This window comes from Neoarius graeffei, chromosome 18 (genome assembly GCF_027579695.1).
Source record: "Neoarius graeffei isolate fNeoGra1 chromosome 18, fNeoGra1.pri, whole genome shotgun sequence".
In the NCBI taxonomy this organism is placed as follows: Eukaryota; Metazoa; Chordata; class Actinopteri; order Siluriformes; family Ariidae; genus Neoarius; species Neoarius graeffei.
Window position 1 is genome coordinate 24,448,587 of NC_083586.1, and position 13,898 is coordinate 24,462,484.

The 13,898-nt window shown below is 47.3% G+C and overlaps 1 protein-coding gene across 1 annotated transcript in view; it reads right to left on the minus strand.

The window, feature by feature from the left end:
* trim2b (tripartite motif containing 2b) overlaps positions 1-12,906 on the minus strand; it is a 37,439-nt gene extending 24,533 nt beyond the window's left edge. The window contains exon 1 of the mRNA XM_060899456.1: positions 12,876-12,906. The gene's annotated coding sequence lies outside the window, so the exon portion shown is untranslated. The remainder of the gene's footprint in view (positions 1-12,875) is intronic.
* Positions 12,907-13,898: the final 992 nt, after the last annotated feature.

Sequence of the window (13,898 nt, forward strand, 5' to 3'; positions counted from 1 at the left end):
CATGCTACAGCTCCCCGCCGACCGCCCTACGCGGACCTTCGCCGGGCCGTCCTCCAGCAGGTGGGACGCACCCCGGAGCAACAACATCAGTGTTTCCGCGCTCTGTGCTTGGAGGAAGTCGGCCGGCCATTTGCGTTTGGCCAGCAACTCCGGGACGCCTGCTGGCAGTGGTTGAGGGCCGACAGTTGCGACGCCGAGGGACTCATCGACCAGGTGGTACTGGAACAGTTCGTCGCGCGTTTACCAGCGGGAACCGCAGAGTGGGTCCAGTGCCACCGCCCGGCGTCACTGGATCAGGCAATCGAGCTGGCGGAGGATCATCTGGCGGCTGTCCCGGCAGCAGGACAGCAGATGGCATCTTCTCTTCTCTCCTCTTCTCTCTCTCTCCCCCTCCTCCTGTGTCCCGTCCTCTTCCCGTTCCCCCACCGCGGAGGCGGGGACCGGCACCACCCCAGCCGGCCCGCCGCACCCGCGGTGCCCTCCCATTTCTCCCTTCTGTGTCTGTCTCTCCCCCACCTCAGGTGAGTGAGCCCCAGATCACCGGTGCAGAGGGAAAGCCCGGGCCGGTTTACTGGCACTGCGGGGAGCCGGGCCACCTTCAACAGCAGTGCATGGCGATGGAGGTGGGCGCGGTGGTTCGGATCCCTGACGTGCCAGAGGCCGGCCTTGATCGAGCCGGAGCGTATCGCATACCGGTGAGTATCCAAGGGGCTACATATCAGGCGTTGGTGGATTCTGGTTGTAATCAGACCTCAATTCGCCAAAGCCTGGTTCAAGATGAGGCATTGGGGGGAGCACAAGGGGTGAAGGTGTTGTGTGTGCACGGGGATGTTCACCGCTACCCTTTGGTGTCGGTCCACATTATTTTCCGAGGGGAAAAATTTATAGTGAAGGCGGCGGTTAATCCTCGCCTTACCCACTCTTTAATTTTGGGGACTGATTGGCTGGGATTTCAGGGTTTAATGACATGCCTAGTAAAGAGTGGGTCCTGCCATTTGACAGGGGGAGGTCCCGGTGTCGCTTTGGCGGGAGCAGCTGTCACAGAGCCGTCTACGTCATCTCCGCGTCAGGGTGAGGAGCCGCCGGCTCCTCCTCTCTCTATTGGGGAATCCCTCGCGGATTTCCCATTAGAGCAGTCGCGAGACGAGACTCTGCAGCATGCGTTTGACCAAGTGAGAGTAATCAATGGTCAAACACTCCTGCCGAACGCCACCCCGTCCTTCCCTTACTTCGCGATTATGAAGGATAGATTATACCGAGTGACGCAGGACACTCAAACTAAAGAGCGAGTCACGCAGCTTTTAATTCCGAAGAGCCGCCAGGAATTGGTATTCCAGGTGGCTCACTTTAATCCCATGGCTGGACACTTAGGCCAGGATAAAACACTAGCCCAAATAATGGCCCGATTCTATTGGCCGGGGATTCGCGGCGATGTCCGTAGGTGGTGTACGGCGTGCCGCGAATGCCAGTTAGTAAATCCAGGGGCCATTCCAAAAGCGCCTTTGCGCCCTCTACCATTAATCGAGACCCCATTCGAAAGAATTGGGATGGATCTTGTCGGGCCATGAGATCAGTCAGCACGAGGGTACCGCTTTATATTAGTTCTGGTGGACTATGCAGCGCGATACCCGGAAGCCGTGCCTCTTCGCAATATCTCAGCATGCAGTATTGCGGAGGCGCTCTTCCGCGTCATCTCCCGAGTTGGAATCCCGAAAGAGATTCTGACTGATCAAGGCACCTCGTTTATGTCACGAACACTGAATGAACTGTATGGGTTATTAGGTATTAAGCCGATCCGCACCAGCGTGTATCACCCACAAATGGACGGTTTAGTGGAACGGTTTAATCGCACCCTTAAAAACATAATTAAAAAATTTGTAAGTGAGGACGCGCGTAACTGGGATAAATGGCTCGAAGCCTTGCTCTTTGCAGTGCGAGAGGTCCCCCAAGCCTCCACAGGGTTCTCCCCGTTTGAATTATTATATGGGCGTAAGCCGCGCAGCATTTTAGACGTGCTGCGAGAAAATTGGGAGGAGGGACCTTCACCAAGCAAAAATGAAATTCAATACGTTATTGACCTGCGCGCAAAACTCCACACACTCACACACCTAACCCAGGAGAATTTGCGGCAGGCCCAAGAACGGCAAACCCGCCTGTACGACAAGGGTACGCGCCTTAGAGAGTTTGCACCGGGAGAGAAAGTACTCGTACTGTTGCCCACATCGAGCTCTAAATTAGTCGCCAAGTGGCAAGGACCCTTTGAGGTCACACGGCGAGTCAGGGACGTCGACTATGAGGTGAAGCGAACGGACAGGGGTGGGGCGCTACAGATTTACCACCTCAACCTACTCAAACTCTGGAACGAGGAGGTCCCCGTGGCATTGGTGTCGGTGGTTCCGGAGAAGGCGGAGCTGGGGCCGGAGGTTCAAAAAGGAACATTAGCATCACGTCCCTCTCCGGTCCCCTGTGGAGACCACCTCTCCCTGACCCAACTCACGGAGGTTGCCCAGTTGCAGACCGAGTTTTCGGACGTGTTCTCACCCCTGCCCGGCCTCACTAACCTCATAGAGCACCACATAGAGACGCCCCCGGGGGTGGTAGTGCGTAGCCGCCCTTACAGGTTACCCGAACACAAGAAAAAGGTGGTTCGGGAAGAACTCGTGGCCATGCTCGAAATGGGCATCGTCGAGGAGTCCCACAGTGACTGGAGCAGCCTGGTGGTCTTGGTACCCAAGGCCGACGGGTCGGTCCGGTTCTGTGTGGACTATAGAAAAGTCAACGCAGTGTCTAAATTCGATGCGTACCCAATGCCTCGTATTGATGAGTTGCTCGATCAGCTAGGCACGGCTCGTTTTTACTCGACACTGGATTTAACAAAGAGTTATTGGCAGATCCCCTTGACTCCATTATCCTGTGAAAAAACGGCCTTTTCCACACCATTCGGCTTACACCAATTCGTCACACTTCCTTTTGGGCTGTTTGGGGCGCCCGCTACGTTTCAGCGGCTGATGGACAGGGTCCTCCGCCCCCACGCCACCTATGCAGCTGCGTACTTAGACGATATCATTATTTATAGTAATGACTGGCTGCGGCACCTACAACACCTGAGGGCCGTCCTTAGGTTGCTGAGGCGGGCGGGTCTCACGGCCAACCCGAAGAAGTGTGCGATTGGGCGGGTGGAAGTACGGTATCTGGGCTTCCACTTGGGCAATGGGCAGGTGCGTCCCCAAATTAACAAGACTGCAGCGATTGCGGCCTGCCCGAGGCCCAAGACCAAAAAGGGGGTGAGACAGTTCCTGAGGCTGGCTGGCTATTATCGTAGGTTTATACCTAATTATTAGGACGTCACCAGCCCGCTGACTGATCTGACTAAAAAGGGGGCACCAGATCCGGTCCAGTGGACGGAGCAATGCCAGCGGGCTTTTTCTAAGGTTAAGGCTGCACTGTGTGGGGGGCCACTTTTACACTCCCCTGACTTTTCTCTCCCCTTTATGTTGCAGACGGATGTGTCGGACAGAGGGCTGGGGGCCGTTTTGTCCCAGCAGGTGGAGGGGGAGGATTGCCCCGTCTTGTACATTAGTCGCAAGCTGTTGGTGCATGAGAGGCGCTACAGTACCATCGAGAAGAAGGAGTGCCTGGCGATCAAGTGGGCGGTCCTCGCCCTCCGGTACTACCTGCTGGGATGCCCTTTCACCCTCTGTTCGGACCACGCGCCCCTCCAGTGGCTCCACCGCATGAAGGATGCCAATGCGCGGATCACCCGTTGGTATCTGGCACTCCAACCCTTTAACTTCAAGGTGATCCACAGGCCGGGGGCGCAGATGGTCATGGCGGACTTCCTCTCCCGTCAAGGGGGGGGGGGGAGTCGGCTGCGGGCCGGACGGCTGCCTGGCCTGAGTCGGGCGGTGGGGGTATGTGGCAGCGGGGGCGTGGTCTAGCATCGGTCTGTGACAGGAGGGTGGAGTCGGGGAAGTTAAGTGGCAGAATCACTACACCTGTTGTTAATTAATGTGTTTGTGTGTCTTCCCAGTGACCATGCCCTATTTAAGGAGAGAGAGCGAGAGCAGAGGGGGCTCTCTCTCTCCCCAACCAGATGACTTATGTGTGTGTATGCGTGTGGCTGGGAGAGTGTGGTTTTGCGACTGGAAAGTGCAAATAAAAAGAGTTTTTGGAACTCAGTTCTGTCCTGCCGTCCTTCTGTGCTCCACCCACCTACATGGACTACTACAATACTGTAATTTTTTGACGGCACCCCTAACAAAGCCAGACGGCACCCCAGGGTGCCGCGGCACCCTGGTTGAGAAAGGCTGGTCTAAATGTCAGATCAAATGTCATTTATTAAATAAATGGGTTTCTTTTTTGCTCCAATAATTCTCTGGTTGTGATTCTGTCTTGATTTGGGTAGATGGAGTGGCATGCTGCAACAGCTGGAAAATTTAATTAGATTTGTATAAATCATGTACAAGTACATGCACCACTGCATGTACTAATAAATATCATAATTATAATTTTATAATAGATAGAAATATACAGATATTAGTGTCCATCATTTCATGCCTTGACTCTAACACCAATGTAAATATTCTAAATCAATCTAGGTCATTAGCTGGTGGTTATTAACTGATAACAATAAAAAAAGATGCATATTTACATGGGCTGTCATCAACTTGTCCACAGCTCTCCTCTTCTTGACAGAGGGTGTACGTTTAATTTGCACAAACTTCACCCACTGTCGCTTTAGATTAGTGTCTTTTCTCAGAAATTCATGAACCAAATGTCCTGTTGTATATGGATTTGAACATCCAAACACAGCACAGTGCTTTCCCAATGTTATTTTTGTAAGATTCCAACAACAATATCCAATTTCAGTGAGTAACCAAGCTCAGAGTCAGATGAACCAAACTGACCCAGATAACCGGGGTTCCATGTGTGACATCATGTGAGATGAGCCCTGGGACAAGGCTGCCTTTTTCTGGGATCCAGAAGCCACAATTTATTGATAGTTTTGTGCTTGATAATAAAATAACAAATAATTTATATTATTTTCCCCCATGCTTTATTAATACATTTTGGTCATTACTAATGATGTATATTCATTTTCAAGTATTACAAAAAGGCATTACATACACTTTAAGAAGGCAAGAAACTCATCCACTAATTAACTTTTGACAAGGCACACCTGTTAATTGAAAATCATTCCAGGTGACTACCTCATGAAGCTGGTTAAGATGATGCAAATAGTGTGCAAAACGTCATCAAGGTAAACGATGGCTGCTTTGAAGAATCTAAAATATCCAATAAATTTTGTTTTGTTCAGCACTTTTTAGTTTACCATATAATTCCATAGCTGTTCCAGGTGTTATTTCATAGTTTTGATGTCTTCAGTATTGTTCTACAATAAAGAGAATAGTCACAATACAGAAAAAAACCTATCAATGAGTAGAGTAGGGGGTGCATAAACTTTTGACTGATGCTCTACTAGTGCATCTCAAACAATTAGTGTCAGGCAGATGGGGGTTTGAACATGGGTCTCGAACGTGGGTCTCCGGGTTAAGAGACAATGTAAGATCCCCTGAGCCACCACAATGGATGAACTTGCCTCCTTGCAGAGAGACACAATCACAAGAAAGTAGCTGCAGAACTTGAGATCTGGCAAATTCCAAAATAATGCAGGTCTTGCACCAAACAGGCCCCATACAAGGTCTCAGTAACAGAGAGTTCGCAAAAGGAAGTCCAAAAGACAAAATCCAGGAAAAAAAAAAAACAGGCCAAAGGCAAAAACACAAAAGACCCCCCCAAAAAATGACACAGACAAGATTCCAAAAACTGAGCAGAAAAAAAGGAGCACTAAGAAATTGTGGTGAGGCAATAACTGGCCGCAACCGGGAGATGTGGAAGGTGGGCTTGACCCTCATGGACTGGGGCAGCTATAGATGATAAGAGACTGGATTGACCCACCTCTCCACTTTGAATGGGCCCACAAAGCAAGGCATCAGCTTCTGGTACTCTACTCTTAGGGGAAGGTCCTTGGCAGACAGCCAAACCCTCTGCCCAGGGTGGAAGGATGGAGCAGGTCTGTGCCGTTGGTTCACCTGGACCTGGTACTTCTTGAAGGCTCTAAGCAGAGCTTGTCGAGCCCTTCTCCAAGTCTGCTTATACCTCTGCACAAAACTCAGGGCTGAAGGGACACTAGAATCCTCCTCCTGCTCGGGAAACAAAGGAGGCTTATAACCGAACAAACATTCAAATGGAGACATACCAGTGGAGCTGCACCTGAGAATGTTGTGGGCATATTCTGCCCATGGAAGGTGGATACTCCCGGAGGCTGGATTAGCAGACATTAGACATCTCACGGTGCCCTCCAGGTCTTGATTCAGTCTCTCTATCTGCCTATTCAACTGTGAGTGGAAGCCGAAAGATAGACTGGTGGTGGTGGTGCCGATGAGCTTGCAGAATGCCTGGCAGAAGCTGGAGGTGAACTGGGGTCCACAGTCAGATACAATGTCCTGGGGAAGACCAAAAACTTGAAAGACATGTTCACACATCAGTCTAGCCATTTCAGCAGCAAAGGGAAGTTTGGGTAGGGTCAGAAAACAGCAGATCTTAGAGAATCTGTCTACTACAATGAGAATAACTGTGTTACCTTGGGATGGAGGTAAGCCCATGATGAAGTCCGAGGAGATGTGTGACCATGCTCTTCAAGGGATCAGTAAGGGGTGAAGCATGCCCTGAGTACTCTGACATGGATCTTTGCTCCGGGCACAGACTGAACAAGCTGCCACAAAGGTTTTAACATCCGTCTCCATGCTGGACCACCAGAAACAGCATTGGAGAAACTCCAGAGTTCTTAAGGACCCTGGGTGTGTTGTTAGTTGTGAAGCATGACCCCATTGGAGAACCTTAGCTTGAACAGACTTAGGGACATAAAGCTGGTTGGTGGGCCCAGAACCTGGACCAGAGTTTTTCTTAAGGGCTCACTGTACCTCAGTAATAATTCCACAGCGGACTGATCCCACGACTCTGGAGCTGGGTAGAATGGGTTCAGGCTGGATCTTGGGAGAATCTGAGAGAAACTGTCGGGAGAGGGACTCAGGCCTCTGATTCTTGGTCCCTGGATAGCAGGAAAGGGTGAAATCAAACCTATTGAAGAACAGAGCCCAGCATACCTGTCTTGGACTGAGCCATTTGGCCTGTTGGATGTATTCCAGATTTTTGTGATCAGTCTAGACTAAGAAAGGATGTTGAGCTCCTTCCAACCAATGCCTCTACTCCTCAAGTGCCAATTTTACAGCCAGTAATTCCCAGTTCCCTATATCATAATTTTTTTTCCATGGCCGTGATCCTGCAGGAGAAGAATGCACAGGGATGTAGTTTCCCATCACTTGCCATCTGTGACAAAACTGCTCCTACTCCCATATTAGAAGCATCCACCTCCACAATGAAGGGTTGATCCGGCTCGGGCAGACAGAGAATGGGAGCCGTGGTGAACTTTTGTTCGAGGATGTTAAAGGCCTTGTCTACCTCAGGGGATCAAGAAAAGGGCACCTTATCATTTTGTGTCAAAGCAGAAATAAGAGCAGCAATGGAACTGGAACCCGGAATAAAATGACAAAAAAAATTTGCAAAGCCCAGGAACCTTTAGGTCTCCTTAATTGAACTCAGGGTTGGCCAGTCTCAAACAGCTTGGACTTTCCCAGGCTCCATCTAAACGCTACCTTCAGAAATGATGAACCCAAGGAAGGCCACCTCCTTAATTTGAAAGTCACATTTCTCTGGCTTTACAAATAGACCATTCTTCAGTAGACTGCTCAAGACCTGGCAGACGTGTTGGACATGCTCATGTAAGCTCTTGGAAAAGATCAAAATGTCATCAAGGTACACAAAGATGTACTGATTTAACATGTCCCTAAGGACATCATTAATAAGAGCCTGGAAGACAGCTGGTGCATTGGTGAGGCCAAAGGGCATAACCTGGTATTCGTAGTGCCCGGTAGGTGTGTTAAAGGCTGTCTTCCACTCGTCACCTTGTCGGATTCATACCAGATAGTAGGTGTTTCGCAAATCCAACTTTGTAAAGCTGGTGGCACCTTCAAAAAGCTCAAAAGCAGAGGCCATGAGGGTTAGCAGGTATTGGGTCCAGATAGTGATCTTGTTTAGACCTCGATAATCTATGCAAGGCTGAAGACCTTCCTCTTTCTTCCCTACAAAGAAGAAGCCAGCCCCAGCAGGTGAAGATGGGGGTGGATGAAACCTGATACCAGAGCCTCTTTGATGTAACTGTCCATAGCCTGTTGTTCAGGGGCAGACAAAGAAAAGATGCGGCCTCTAGGAGGAGAGGTACCTGGCAGCAAGTCAATGGCACAGCCGTAGGGCCTATGGGGTGGGAGGGCCATTGCTCTCTTCTTGCTGAATGCTTCCTGCAAGTCGTAGTACTGAGAGGGAACTCGGGATAACTCAGGAGGTGACAAGGGCTTGGAGCACTAGACAGGTTGATGTAAGAGGCAGGAAATGTGACAGACAGGGCCCCACTCAGTTATAGAACATGTAGACCAGTCTAGGTGTGGGTTATGGAACTTTAGCCAAGGAAATCCTAACACCACTGAATCCTCTGGGGACTGGATGAGGTGGAAGGACATCTCTTCACAATGGCTATCAGTCAGGACTCTCAATGCAACAGTTCTCCAATAAACACAACCATCACCCAGGGGTCAACCATCTAAGGCTGTTACAGAAAGGGAAGAATTCAGGCTGGTGGTAGGTATAGACAGATGCTCAGTGAGAAAAGAGTCCATAAAATTACCTGCTGCCCCTGAATCCACAAAAGCTCTAAAAGAGTGCTCCTGACCACCCCAGGCAATGGAAATTGTAATGAAGAGACCAGCAATGGGTAGATCAGGACAGGAGGTCACCCCTGTCACAGCCCTCCTGAAGCTGGATGGGGTTTGGCCTTTTCCCACTAATGCTGGGCAGGAACTTCGGAAATGGCCTGGTGCACTGCAATAGAGGCAGCAACATTCCCTCATCCATCTGTCACGTTCAGTCTGGGAAAGCCATGTGCCCCCCACTTGCATCGGCTCAGGGCCATTCTCCACCGCAAAGGCAGCTGGATCTAGGGGAACCTGAGAACTGGTCCTTTTGAGGTTCTTAGCTAGGGATCTCTCTTGAAGACAATTGTCCAGACAAATGACCCAGGCTATCAGAGTCTCCAAATCCCATATCTCTTCCCAAGAAACTAACTCACCTTTAATCTGGTCAGACAGTCCCTGGTAATAGGTGGCCAGAAGGGCCTCTTGGCCCCAGCGACTCTCAGCTACAAGAGTCCGGAAGCGGATGGTGTAGTCTGCAGCCCACTGACTCCCCTGGTGCAGCTGAAACAGCTGGCTAGCAACATCCTGGCCACTGGCTGTTGGATTGAAGACCCTTCGCATCTCCTCAAAGAAGCAGTCAAAGGAAGAACAGATGGGATCTTGCTGGTCATGCAAAGCCGGTGCCCAGACCAGAGCTCTGCCAGTCAGAAGGGTGATGACATAGGCAACTCGGGAAGACTCAGTGGGGAAGGTGTTGGATTGTAGAGCAAATGTCAAATGACACTGTGTCAGGAACCCAAGGCACTAATCTGGGTCTCCACTGAATATTTCATATAGAATGTATCTGTGGGTTAGGCAGGCGAGGCTCCAATGCAGCCCAGGCAGGACTTGAGGTTGGGGAGGAGTAGGGGTTTGAGGAGCTGGAGTCAGAGTTGTAGAGAGGGCTTGAATTTGCTGGAGAATTTCCCTCAACATGGCCCCATGCTGATTCATCTCCACCCGCTGAGTGCTCAAAACTTGTTCATGATGCTGCATAGTTTCGTCCTGACTGTTTACAGCAGATACAAGATGAGTAACTGTGCTCAAGAGCTCAGGAGGGCTTGGGCACTCTGCTGGGTGCGTGATGGCTGAGTTCTCCTGTCAGGTGGACGGGGGTTTGAGAGACAGTGTAAGAACCCCTGAGCCACCACAATGGATGAACTGGCCCCAATTGCAGAGTGACACAATCACAAGAAAGTAGCTGCAGAACTTTACTTTAGATCTGGCAAATTCCAAAATAATGCAGGTCTTGCATCAAACAGGTCCCATACAAGGTCTCAGTAACAGAGAGTTCACAAAAGGAAGTCCAAAAGACAAAATCCAGGAAAAATACAGGCCAAAGACAAAAATACAGAAGACCCAAAAACAATGACACAGATGAGATTCCAAAAACTGAGAGCAGAAAAAAAGGAGCACTAAGAAACTAAGGCACAGTGTCAAAAAATTGCAGTCAAAAGGTCTCAAACTCAAGGCTAACATACTTGGGAGCACAGCAGACTGTAGAACTCAACAAGGAGCACAAGGCTAGGCACACAATATATACCTCCATGCTAACTAGACACAGGTGTAAGCAATAGCAAAATAGACACAAATGGCAAAATGGGTACATCTATTGGTGAAAGAGGGGAACTGCAAAGTCCCAAATCCTGACAATTAGAATATTGTGAAAAAGTCCATTTTTAAAAATAATTTAATTCAAAAAGGTAAACTTTCATATTCAAAACTTTCATATATAATTTATATTCTATATTCATTACATGGAAAGTGAAATATTTCAAGGCTCTTTTTATTTTAATTTTTATGAATATGGCTTATAGCTCATGAAAATCAGAAATCCAGTATCTCAAATTATTAGAATATTTCCTAAGATCAATCAAAAAAGGATTTACAATACAGAAATGTCCAATTTCTGAAAAGTATGTTAATTTATACACTCAGTACTTGATTGGGGCTTCTTTACCATGAATTACTGCATCAATGCATCATGGCATGGAGGCGATCAGCTGTGACACTGCTGAGGTGTTACTGAAGCCCAGGTTGATTTGATAGCAGCTTTCAGCTCATTTGTATTTTTAGGTTGGGTGTTTCTCATCTTCCTCTTAACAATACCCCTTAAATTCTCTATGGGGTTCAGGTCAGATGAGTTGGCTGGCCAGTCAAGTACAGTAATATTATGATCAGCAAACCATTTGGGAGTAGTTTTGGCACTGTGGGCAGGTGCTAAGTCCTGCTGGAAAAGGAAAATCGACATCTCCATAAAGCTTGTTAGCAGAGGGAAGCATTAAGTGCTCTAAAATCTCCTGGTAGATGGCTGTGTTGACTTTGGACTTGATAAAATGCAGTGGACCAACACCAGCAGATGATATGGCACCCCAAATCATCACAGATTGCAGAAACTTCACATTGGATTTCAAATACATTGGATTCTGTGCCTCTCCTCTCTTCCTCCAGACTCTAGGACCTTGATTTCCAAATGGAATGCAAAATTTACTTTCATCTGAAAACAGGACTTTGGACCACTGAGCAACAGTCCAGTTCTTTCTCTCCTTAGCCCAGGTAAGATGCTTCTGACCTTGTCTCTGGTTCAGGAGTGGCTTGATATTAGGAATGCAACCGTTGTAGTCCCTTTCTTGAAAACATCTGTGCATGGTGGCTCTTGATGCACTGATACCAGCCTCAGTCTACTCCCTGTGAAGCTCCCAAGTTCTTGAATTTATTTTCTTAACAATTCTCTCAAGACTGCAGTCATCCCTGTTGCTTGTGCACCTTTTCCTGCCAGCCTTTTTAGCAGTGACCTTCTGTAACTTACCCTCCTTGTGGAGGGAGTTGATGATCATCTTCTGGACAACTGTGAAGTCAGCAGTCTTCCCCATGATTGTGGTTGCATGTACTGAACTAGACCGAGAGATGCATGGTATTTATACTGTTTTACTCAAACTCGAAATGGCATACTCTAATATTTTGAGATTTTTTTTTTTGCACTGTAGGCCATAATTATAAAAATTAAACTCTAAAAATGCTTGAAACATTTTAGTTTACATTTAATGAGTGGAGAATATATTAAATTTTCACTTTCTTAAATAACTGATTGAAAATATCAAACTTTTTCACGATATTCTAATTTTTTGAGATGCACTAGTAATTTCTTTAACTATTGCTTTTGTACATTTTGTACAACAGTACTTTCACACAGAACATTAATATTACACAGTGAAAAAGTGATATATTTTTCGCAATTAGGTAAAATTTTTTCTGAGCTTTCACACCATGAATAAGCGCATCAACCAATCATGTTGTGTGGAACAAGCATTATGTGGTGATGTAGGTGACTGTAGTAGACAGACTCTTGCCCTTCTTGGTTAATTGTTTGCCTAGACAGACAGGCAGACAGAATGTAGCGGCAAGTCTCTGCTCCATGCTGGTGTCTTTACCGGGTATACCTCACCCGTGAACACAACACTGTGAGCGTTACTTCCTTTTTTGTTGCCCAGCATCCTGTCTCTCAGCTTCCATTCCTGAACGAGATGATGAAACTCTCTCTGTTGTTGTCTCTGTTCCAACACTGGGTGTAAATGTTCTCTTTCTCAAGAGTATCTCTATCATAATTATGTATTCATCACTACTAGACGACTCCATAATCCACTCAGGACACAAATTTGTTGTATTTTCTCATCACAATTTCGTGTCACATCCAATGTGCAAAGACCAACTGTGCTGTCTGGGTGTGAGGACCATACTCCTATGACAGGGAGATTGATTCTCCCCTACCAATCATAGTGACACTAAACAATCGTGGGCCTCTGTGAGTTTATGTGGAAGAGGGTAAGATAGCGCTCTCCTCCGAGTGTGTTAGGAGCAGAGGTGGTCTGGCTTCACGAGTCTCAGAGGAAGCACGTGTTAGCCTTCACCCTCCTGACTGCTAACTGCTGTATGATTGGGGATGCTTGGGACTGGTCAAGACCACATCCAAAAATCCCAAAACTAAACATCTACTGTAAATTAACATAGAATGAGACACACATTTCTTACCTTTAATATGAAGTACAGAGTGTGTGTTTGCACTAATGTTCACTGTGCAGTTTATCTGATTCACTGAACACATGGAGTTTTACAGGCCAAATATAATCTCCCCTCATCTTACACTCGGCCCTGTGGAGGACACACACACACACACACATATAAGCTCTATAATATTAGTTACTGAATTTGAGTACAGTAAATTAAAATTCTAAACATGGCATCAAAACAGGAATTAATTTTTGGAAAAGACTCAGAAATTACATACAGAATAAGATGATGTTTTTCTCCATCACACCAGCATGATACTGACCCTCACACACAGCCCTTTCTGTCTGTCTGTCTCTCTCTCTCTCTCTTTCTCTCTCTCTCTCACAGGTATATTAGAACAGTAAAATCACCACAGTGGACTGTAATTGTAGTTGTGATGACAGTGGGAAATATTTTCTTATTTTTTATTCATGCAGTATTTAGGTTTAAATCCTCCAGGGAAAATCAAAAGAGCCTTTCATAGATGAAAGATTAGAAATTTGAAACCACTGACATTATATGCACAAATGACTTAATGAATGAATTAACTATAAATCTGTGAGAATTATCACAAATAACAACACTGATAGACCTGTAGTGTGTTTCTGTGTAGTGTGTTCCTGTGTAGAGCGTTCCTGTGTGGAGCATTCCTGTGTAGCACATTCCTGTGTAAAGTGTTTTTGTGTAGAGCATTCCTTTGTAGAGCGTTCCTGTGTAGAGTGTTCTTGTGGAGTGTTCCTGTGTAGAGCATCCCTTTGTAGTGTTCCTGTGTAGTGTCTTCATGTGTAGTGTTGTTGTCATCTGTTCCTGTGTGGAGTGTTCCTTTGTAGTGTTCCTGTGTAGAGTGTTCCTGTGTGGAGCGATCCTGTGTAGAGCGTTCCTGTGTAGAGTGTTCCTGATCTTCTCTGGATCTCTGTTCCTGAGCTCAGGGAAGGTTATGCTTAGTGCTCAGTTCTGCTGCTTCAGATCAGTGTGATATTTTAGAGCTAAAACAATTTATAGTTT